This window comes from Malus sylvestris, chromosome 3 (genome assembly GCF_916048215.2).
Source record: "Malus sylvestris chromosome 3, drMalSylv7.2, whole genome shotgun sequence".
In the NCBI taxonomy this organism is placed as follows: domain Eukaryota; kingdom Viridiplantae; phylum Streptophyta; class Magnoliopsida; order Rosales; family Rosaceae; genus Malus; species Malus sylvestris.
Window position 1 is genome coordinate 27,361,757 of NC_062262.1, and position 11,136 is coordinate 27,372,892.

The 11,136-nt window shown below is 40.6% G+C and overlaps 1 pseudogene; it reads left to right on the top strand.

Annotated features, from left to right (window-relative positions):
• The first annotated feature begins 395 nt into the window (after positions 1–395).
• On the top strand, positions 396–3,138 carry LOC126617122 (serpin-ZX-like; annotated as a pseudogene).
• Positions 3,139–11,136: the final 7,998 nt, after the last annotated feature.

Below are 11,136 nucleotides of genomic sequence, written 5' to 3' on the forward strand. Positions count from 1 at the left end.
TTATACGTGCAAGTTTCTCCTTAATGGAGGTGGTGGTGGTGGTCATGACTTGCGCAACCAAAGAATCTCCTGCAGACATCGAGAGTGTTGGCGAAGTCTCCACACAATGGTTACTGGTTGGCGATGATCTGCAGTAGGATCCTATGTTTGAGTTTGTATCTAAAGCTAGTGACAATGAGCACACCCTCGAGTTCTTCGAAGACAAAGAGTCCCGTTAGCCATTTTGGGACGTCATCTTGTGTGCCACAGCAACATGCTTCGATGTCGTTAGCGAGGCTAGGTTGATGACGGACGTGTGCCTCTGACATTCCCCTTCTGTCTTTAGTGGCACCAACTTTGAAATGGCATGCTGAAGAGTGGCGACCGCCTTCGCCTTGCTCAGGGTTGTGACGCCAATGGATTCTCCGCTTACGGCAGAAGTGATTGCACTTTTTCCCTTGGTTGCAAGAGCGGCTTGTCCCTTCTTTGATGCCATTGACTTTGAAGTGTGCTTGGATTTCTTGAACGGAGAAATAGATGAAAGGTAGAGATTATCCCACTGGATGTGCCAAATTTGTTAACACAAATTTGCTGTGACAAATGAGACAAGAACACGTGTACAAAATAGATTTATATTGATGAATTTGCAAGGTTACAATCTCTTTACAACTTGATCCGTTGATTCGATCTCCAAAATGTGTAGATGCGTAGTGTTCTTGATCCAAGGGTCGCGATGACTTGATCTTGGATGAACGAATGTCGCAAGGTTTTGGCTCTTGACAATGGAGGAACCGGCACGTGTAGGGGTGCTTGGTGGTTCTTCATGGGATTTGATGAAGAACACGAAGGGTTTTCTAAGTCTTCTTGAGTGTTTGAGTGTTTAGGTGCTTGAGAGCTTCAGAGTTTCAAAGCTTCAGCGTCTAGGCGTGAAATGATTTCTAGACCTCTTTCTTTGTCTTAGAGCCTCATACTTATAGACTTTCCAAGCCTTGACTATGGATGGATTTGTCCTTGATTGTGAAATTGATTAATTGACAAAAGAACTAAGACTTGATTTGTGGGCCGGTTCGTGATTTGACTCCATCAATTAACATTTGATTTAATTAAATTAAAATCAAATAATTCCTTTCTGCCAAGTGTTGACATGTGTCCTTCTTGATGACTCATCCGACTTTGTTGAGTCACACACCATGTGTACATTTTGTGTGACACGTGGCGCATGCCACGTATGCCCTGGCATATCAAAACTTTAATGCATTGGTGAACATTTATTTCATCGAAATTTCAATGTCTACAATGATTAATATAGAATTCCTGCCCATAATAAATAAATAAACCAAATTCTACCCTGTCTTCATCTGAGATTTGGAGCTTATTGAACTTCAAAACCCTAGCGTGGTTGGCAAGGCGTCTAGCAGTAGAGCTACACATCATTCAACAGAAAAAGACAATGTTTGGAGATCAATCTTCATCGTTCCCCTTTGGAGCGCCCTCATCGACCCCAGCCTTCAGTAGGCCGTCTTCTACCCCAGCCTTGAGGATCCCAACTTCAACCTTCGGGACCCTGTCGTCGACCCTTGCCTTCAGGCTGCCATCGTCGAACCCAGCCTCCAGGCCGCCGTTTTGGAACATAGGCTTCATGCCTCCGTCATGGAACCTAGCCTTCGGCCCGCCATCTTGAAACCCAGCCTTTGGGACACCATCTTGGAACCTGGCCTTTGAAAATTGGAACTCAGTCGATGTTCCGGCAGCAACAACACCAGATGTCGTCATTTCACTTTTAGCAGCATCAGTCTGCTGACACCTTTGAATTTAAGAGTCCGTTTTGTATGTCGTCGCTTCAATAGCCAACATTCTTCCCTCATCTTCTATTCTTTCTCCTCGGTAGCGATATACAAGTAAGTTTTCCCTTTCGATGTGATTGTTATTCAGTGCAACTGCAAATTCCTCCCTAACCCCAGCTTTCCTTTTGATTTTTAATTTGAATTCTGATTTTACTGTTTCTATTTGGGTTTCAAATTCAACAATTAATCCAAAAATTGCTTGCCATTTTACGTCTGGTCTATCAATAGTTTGATTTTTGTTCCCTATCGTGGTGTTTGATTTCCATGTAACTGGAGGCTTCCTTGTTTGTTTGTATCTTAGTCAGCCAAAACATCCATCAGCAACCTAACCGATGTGTCACTTGAAATTACTAAGCAATTGCTCGCGACTGAAGGCAAAGAGAAAAACATGGTGTACTCGCTGTTGTCAATCTAGGTCATGTTATGGCTGTTAACGGCTTGATCAAAGGTTCCCATAAAGGAGCAGTTACTCACTTTCCTCAAGTCCAAGTCCGTTGACGAACTCAACTCCCTCGCCACCCATCTTGTTCCTTTAGTCTTGGCAAATGGATCCTTTAGAGGTGATCTCTGCCTATCCTTTGCCAATGGCCTTTGGGTTAAGGAGTATCTCCCCATCAAACCTTCTTTCAAAGAGGTTGTAAACACTGCTTACAAGGCAGATATAAAACATGTTAGTTTCCATGACCCTCAAGAAGTGAGATGTCAAGTGAATTTATAGGCCGAAAAGGCGATGAAAGGCCTTATCACTAAGACTCTTCCTCCTAAGTCAGTTGACAAGAAAACCATGCTTATATTTTCAAATGCCTTATACTTCAAAAGCCTTTGGAGCAACAAGTTTGATACATGGAAAACAAAAAGACGACTGCTCCCACCTTCTCAACTGTATTTGCATTAAAGTGTTGTTCATAAGAAGCTCTGAGAACCAATTTGTAAAAGCCTTTGACAGCTTCAAAGTCTTGAAGCTTCGTTATGCATAAGGTCAAGACAAGAAGTGACATTTTTTGATGTACTTATTGCTTGCAAATGCAAGATATGGGCGGCAACTTTGGTCGAAAGAGTTTGTTTCGAGCTTGGATTCTTAGATCGCCATCATCCGTTAAGGCGAGTGGAAGTTGGTGACTTCAAAATCCCAAGGTTTAAGTTTAGCTTTGCGTTTAAAGCATCTGACATCCTCAAGGATTTAGGACTGGTGTTGCATTTCAATGCTGAATGTGATTTAATAGAAATGCTGGATTCATCTCCAATTGGAGCCAAAATTTATCATAAATCCTTGATTGAAGTTGATGAACAAGGCACAAAGGCTGTTGCAGCTTAAAGGATTGAAGAAAGCCAAAGTTAACAGCTAAGTGGTCACGCAGGCTCGTCTACTTTTGTAAGTAAGGAGTCTGGTTGTCGATCTTATGGTTAATAGCTTTGCAAAAGTTCTACACAAAAACCTACGGCTGTATAGGCTACGTGGGTCTGTCTACTTATAGAAAAATAGCACACCTGCAGCTGGTCTAAAAATCAAAGGTTAGGCGTAAACAAAAGAAGCAAAGATGAAGAAAAACAAAGGAAGAAAATTTATTAAATTTTCTATCAAAATTGATAAACAAAAAGCAAAGGCCGATGAAGGTCAAGCAAAGCAAAAAGCAACAAAGAAAAGAAAGAAAATCCTAAAGGCTACATAGAAGACTGCACTTCAGCAGCTTGGACATCCCACGACTACTCAGCTGCCACACCTTCAATAGTCGCCACATTCTTAGCAGCGGCATCATCTAGTAACTCTTGGTTACCCCAACCTGGGCACTAACTTCTCTGACTACTCCACCAATGAAAGCCTCGAAAGTAAAAGCAAGCAAGTCTTCAGAGAAATAGAGGTCTCGAAGTCCTTCCTAGCAAACTCAAAGTTAGACGACCTCCTAAAGAAATCAGCCTAACATAGGACAAGTGATGCCTCGAGTCCAACCTTCTTACCCTTTAGCTGCGCATTCTCCTTTAGCAAACCAACACGGACGTGCTGCAGCTCATCCACTTCCTTCTTCAAATTTTTGTTAGTCTACACATCTTGGAGTTCTAACACTTGGGGTTTAAGACTACTAATGATCTTCTAGAAGTGGATCACTTGATTATAAGCAGCAATCAACTCTTCATCCTTTGCGTAAGCAGCAGAACGAAGCTTAGAAACGACACGCTCAAGATCTTGAATCTGAGGTATGTAATGACCAATATTTTTATGCACTTTCATACTTAACTTGGATCGCGTCAAGCCTAACCTTTAAGTCAACGATCTCCTGGCTAGCGGTCTCAAGCAACAGAGAAGTGGAGGCAAAAATATTGGACATTTTCAAAGCGATGAGCTCAAACTCCAACTTTTTTATCTTCTCGACAAAAGAATAAGCCTCAGCTCCCATAGTTGTTGCCATCTCCTTGGCAGCCTTGGTATCATTTTGGTCAAGGAGCATAGATTCAGCTGCCAGAATCGTCGTTTTTTGCATCATGGCAAGCAGAGCAAACCTCCTATATTGGGTTGTATGCTTTGCAAAGAAACTTGGGCAAACAACCCCTCTAACGCCATCAACAAGCTTGGCACACGCGTCTAAGACTTCAAGCATATTTGGCTTCAAAAGCATGCAGATCTCGATAGACTCTCTAAAAACAGGCTTGGTGGATTCTTATAACTGCCCACACAAGCAGTCTTCTTTTTCTCAGCAAGCGAACCAGTCTTAGTAGCAAGAGGAATAGGCCTTAGTGCCACTTTAGTAATAGAGTCCACTGTATTGTTCTTCATAGGAGCAAGACTCTCCAAAGGTGAACCAGAGTTAGCTCCTAACAGATGTCTTAGTACAAACTTCGGCACTAGGGGCATGATAGAACCTCTACGCTAAGCAATCCTATCAGCAATCGTACTAGCTATCTTGGGCATGGCACGCGTCATAGACTCAGATCTAACAGCCTTATCTTTTTTACCTTTAGAATAAGTCAAGTTAATCACATGCCTCTTGGCAGCGGGTGGACCTTCACAAGCAGCAAAGGAAGTCTTCAGTTTTATTCTCAAACCAGTAGCTCTTAAGCAAGCAAGGAAGATCTCTTTTTTCCACCTTCATTCACAGCAAGCTCCACGACAGTGATCGGATGAGTAAATTCATCCACCTTGATTCGCTTTATCTCCTCTCTAAGGGACATCCAACCTTTCTTCTGGCGAAGATTACTAAGCAGCCAATGTGCACTTTCTTCATATCTGGAGAAGTCTTGGGAGTTGAGCTAAATTTCAAATCTATATAGACAGAGGAAGACAATTAGTACATTAGAGAGCAGCTAAGCAAAAGCACAAAGCGGCTTAAAGACCAAGCAATCGACTTACTAGTGATGAAAATTGTCAGAACATGCAACTTAGGGGAAGAATAAGACTCACACTTTCCGCTTATCTCCAAAGTTTCCTTGGCCCAATTATGATCTCCTTTGCTCGAATGATTAAAGAGCCTATGGTAGGATCCTAGTTGCCTAACTCCATCATTGTGGCCTATGTCAAAGAAGTACCAAAATTCGTTGACAATTAGATCCGAGTCAAAGAATTGGCTCATATTAAGGAATCCCACCATCATATGGACTAAATTTGGAGAACATTAAGCAGGGGCACACTTCTTGGAAGAAACGCAACATGGGAAAAATAAATCCCACTACGAAGTAGTAGGGGTGAAACTTGATAGCTCTTGGAGCCCCACTATATAGCTCATGGCTGCTCCTCTCCTTGAAACATTTCACACACACCCCAGACGGAATGATGTGGATTTCGCCATTTTTTCGTCGAATCATCACCATCCATCACCTATAACCTCTTCCACAACTTCCCATCTACCATCTCCAACCAAATTCGAATGGTTTAAGGTTCATTTTCGTGTAGAACCCCACTGGAGCACCGAAGGTGCTCGACGATGATTCCTCCGATCCGACGAGTTTCACCACCTACCACCACCTTTAATCAGCTTCCATTGGACCCAGGAACAAGACCTAACCAGTTGTAAGGGCGTCGGAGCACTGAGGAAGAAGAATCGAAGCTCACCCATTCTAAGGTTTCTGGCAGGTTTGAGTGAAATTGAAGCCTTTCCCGGCCAAATTAGACTTGGTTACATGTATAAAGTTTTATCTGCTCATTGAGATCTTCATTCTTGTAAAATTTGAGAATTTTTGGAAATAGTTGAATTTTCCGGCGAGTTGGGGTAGCCGGCATTCACGTGGGCCGAGACTCCCCGGACCATCCTAGGCTAATTTTGATAACCCGATTCCATATTTGACATCATTTTAGTGAGATTGCAATGTTATCATATAGTTTCGTAGTTGACCACCTAGTTGGCCGCCACGAGATTATTATATGAATTGACGATCCGACCGTTGGATTGGTACCAAACTTAAATATGTAATAGTACATAATATTGGAGGATAGTAGATACTGACGAATCAAGAATCCAACGTACGGATCTTCCTGGATTTTTTAAGTTTGTAAAACTAATTGTTGACCACCACTTGAATTTAAGATTAGCGAAGATCTGACTGTCAGATCGCGATGAGATTTTAGTATGCTATTCTAGGAGCATAATGTGGACCCTAGGAAGTTACGGGTCCAAAATACGATGTGAGGTTCTTCCGGTTTAAATGACTAGGGTGTGGACCCCATCGTTGACTCAGAGTTGACTTTTGGTCAATAGGTCTTGAACCATTTGAATTACTAAAATTAGTATTATTAAAGACTCATTGAGGCTTTGTGGACTTGTCTTGGTGAGTGACTTTAATATATGTGATATGGTTATTACCCTGTTTGTCTTATATTAGTATCCTTTGTGGATATGACCTGGTTTTATGAAAGTGTTTTCTGTAAAATGTGATTTTTATAATTGGCCATCGATCTATTTTTATTAAATGTGATTTGATTCATGGACTGGAAATATATGTGAAAAAGTGAATTATAGTGCCTATTGAAATGTTTGTTAAACTGAGGGCTAGTAGGGACCGTTACCCTAGTGTCACGAGGTTAGGTGACACTGAGTCTGCACCATGTAATAGTGGTACATGGATGGTCCTGCTTGGTTAATTTGCGATATGGGACCATACTATTTATGGATTGCACTTGGTTAATCCACGATGGGTGATCTTTATGGCCATGTATACTTAGGAGTGATCATGCTTGGTTAATGCACGATGGGTGATCACTGCCTAACAATTTTGTAGGTGTGAATCTGCTTGGTTAATCCGCGATAGGGGATCACTACCTACTTGGTTATCTTGACCTTGCTTGGTTAATCTGCAATGGGGGGTCACTTGAGGTTCTGCTTGGTTAATCCGCAATAGGACCTTATTATTTATGGATCGTGCTTGGTTAATCCGCGATGGGCGATCCTTATGGCCATACATACTTAGGGGTGATCATGCTTGGTTAATCCGCGATTGGTGATCACTGCCTAACATATTCGTATGAGTGACCCTGCTTGGTTAATCTGCGATGGGAGGTCACTACCTACATGGTTACTCAGGGGTGGCTCTGCTTGGTTAATCCATTATGGGGGGGCCACTTCCTATTTGGTTACTTATGTAGGCTTTGGTCAAACTGCGTCCCTCTAGCCCTAGATTTTAGTGTATTTATGAACAATAGTTTTTGAGAATCTTTGGGGCTTGAGTTGGAAAAATTGTTGGATGTCTGGGTGACTCCTTCAGAGTTTTTAGAGACTTGACTATGTTTTCATAATTATGAACTTATATTTGAGGTTTATAAACTGTGATCGATGGTCTTTCTTTTTATTGATTATCACATACTTGTATTATTGTCACTCACTCGAGCTTCGCAACTTATCCAAGTTTTGGTTTACCAGTGCACCATTCCCATGATGTAGGCACTGATTTTACATGCGACAAATCTGGGTAGATTACGAGAAACCACTTGATATTTTGGTTCTGTTGAGTGGCTCGAAACCCGATGCGGTCGGATTTCGTTGAGTGTTCCGAAATCCTTACTTTTGTACATGTCCAAAAGGTTAGTCTAGAACCCTAGTTTCGAGTGAATGAGAATTATCCACAATAGACCTTGTGAAAATAAATTAGATTTACCATGTTGTTACTCATAATCCAAGTAGGAAATTATATAGAGTTCTTTAATTAAATTCGTGAAATGATATGTTATCACATTGGTTGATTAACGTAGTTAAATGTTAAGATCATGCATCTTTGATTCATGAATGGATTAATTGACAAGATTGTGGAATAACGTTGGATATGATTGTTATTATTATGATTATCTTAGTTGATCAATGTGGCTTGAGAATAATATTGTGCTTCGATGGTTAGTTGATATGATACATGTTGTGGTTGGAGGTATCATGTTGAAAACATAGTGATTTATATGATGGATGGAATGGAAACCTTGAATATCATGTGGGTTTGTTATGTAGCCCTGAACCTAGTAATTTCATGCTTGTTAAGTTCTAATAATTGATTAAGAAATGCTTTGCTTTTTTTTTTAAACGTCTTGTGATAAACATTGAAGTGTAATGAATGGTGAACTACGAATGGCTTGATCCCTATTGAGGGTATGCAGGCAGTCGAACGAGGAGGTTAGATGCAGCCATAAAGTGTACGAAAAATCATTACGTAGTTGGATCGTGAGTTATGCTTTGCTTATATATCGGAGGCGGGGTATGTTAGATACACATATAATTGATAACGTCACGTGTCGATCCTGGATGTATGTCTGGATCAGGGTGTGACAACTTAAGACCGCAAGAGCTTAGAGGCCATGCCAGGCCCCCATAGCTTGTTCATTTCTTCTTAGCCCAACAGGCCTCTGGGCCTAGTTTAAATGGAATGGGGCTTCTCCCTTAATCTTTCTCTTGCACGGGCCAAGCCAACGACCCACAGGCCCAAGGCCTTTCATTCCCCTTTCTCTCCCAGCCTTTTAGATTGAGCCCAGCTTATCGAGGCCATCACATACGCACTAAGTCATAGCCCACGCCATCAGCACCTCGGCACGAGCCTAGCCGCACCTGGCCCAGCCAACCGCTTCCACATCAAGCTAACAGAAGTAGCCCCACTGGTAACAATCATGCCATGGCTTTCCAGCCACCTCCTTGACCCCAGTCGAGCCAAATTTCAAGCCCCGAGGCTCCAAAAATTAAGAAGACAAGGAAAATTAACTATTTCTTACCTTGGTGCAATGTGAAGACGAAGAAAGCAATGAAAGATGGTCATTTGCATGGGCAAGTGAAGAAGATTGCTAGGGGCGGGGGAACAAATATCCCCTAGCTTTCTCTCTCTTGTAGGGTTGAATAAATTGCTCTCTGAAGTTGATTTAATCATCTACTTAAGGTAGACTTAAATAAACTTTGGAAGTGATTTATTTCCATTTCGTAGAATGATCTAATTTTCAATTAAAGTGGGAATCTACATCAAAATAGGAAACAATCTTATGTTTCCTAAAGCAAGGGAAGATCTTTACACCTATTTCCTTTTCCTGCGGGCAGCCCAACAAGTGTGGGGGCATTTGTGGAGCCAAAAATAATCAAGATTATTGTGGAGGTAACACGTGAACTTTTGGGTAAAAAGAACAAAACTACCCTCTAGGCACACCTGGATTCCACGCGCATACAACGGACAATAATGGCTCAATTAAGGAAGAGTAAAAGGTGATTAAAATGGTATTTATTCAAATCCCTCTTATCACTCCTCATCAAAAAAAATTATTCAAAAGGTAGCTTCCAAAGTTCCTATTTGATTTAGGATTAATTGCCATGTTAATTGCAAGATATTATTTCACATAATATCTTGCAATTATTCACTCAATTACACCATATATGGCTGGCCACTATTTGCCAAATAGGGTCGGCCACTCCACTATAAATAGCCCTATTATCCCACTAAAAAACTAAGTCATTTGCTACCCACAAACTACTCAACACATTCTTTTCAGAATTTGAACTTTAGCATCGGAGATTCTTATGCCAAAGCCCCCCCATTCATCGTGGGCGTGTGAGGCTTTTGGCCTTAATCATAGGTGTTATTATTTTGCAGGAGCATTTTCGTCAAAAGATAAGATGGCGGAAAGTTGCATCGACACAAAATGAACACACTTATACAAAGTGTAGCATGTGCATAACAACTTGAAGCAAAAAGCCAATATGAGTCAATCAAGAGTCTTTCAAAAGCCTACTTCAACGTTGTTTAGAAAGAATTTTGGGCAATACGCCATGGTAAAGTTTTTATCTTTCTCAACTTAGACTCAAAAAAATAAAAATAAAGAAGACATGTATGATTGTTACCAGAAGGGTCGCGATCATACGAGTAGCCATATAGCGGACAATAGTTTCGTACATGCTTGAAATGGGACAAGCAACATAAGTTTCTACAAAAATAAGCATTAGACATCAATATGCAGTATAGTTGTAATAACCGAATGTAAAGCATGGGTAAAGGCCGAACAAAAGTAAAATTGATCTCAATTACTTACGATGTTTCATGAAGTATTTTAAATTGGTGTGGTAGTTGTTTTATTACTATTGTTCATTCCTACATCATTTAGAAAATGCTTTACAACTCAAAGTAACAAAATGAAGTCGTAATAAGGCATCAAACTAAACACATCGAATTTTTTTTCTAACTCATGGAACATCCCACAAATTTGTTAGCCCAAGAGAAGTTCAATTCTCTATTTAAAATAGTGAAGAAGGAGGCGGGATGGAAGTTGCAATTATACAAATATTAAATACTCGGTCAGCCCTGGCTTGAATGGCAATTATATTCCCGGTGTGTTCATAAGTAAAGGTGTTGTTCACAAAAACATTATGGCACGGTCTTCCCAAAGACACATGGGCCCGACAACTAAAATCACCAATTTTCTTACCTTTGAAAATATATTGTACACATCGAATGCATACTTTATGCTGAAATATTTTTTGCACTCAACCACCCGCGAGTCATCCAAATGCGCCAACTTTGGAAGTGCACAACTCGCCAAAAGCAAAATGACCACAATAATCTAGCCATAATGATCCCTTAGATGCAATTGAACTTTGACGCAAGGAGTTCTACACTTATAAGGGATAAGGCAAACGTGCGAGTCATTTGTAAAATGAAAACGTATTTTCCTTAAAAACTACTTTAGCAATGTATTTACTGATGTGATGTATCAAATACGAGAGTTTCCAATTTGGTATTTATTTTGGTACCATAAACGCAACTTACAAGTTCCAATAAATTGTTTTATTAATCTCAGCAATCACATAGCTATTTATTATTTCGCAAAAAAAATTACTTGTTTGTAAATTCATACACTAACTAGTTTATTACAATG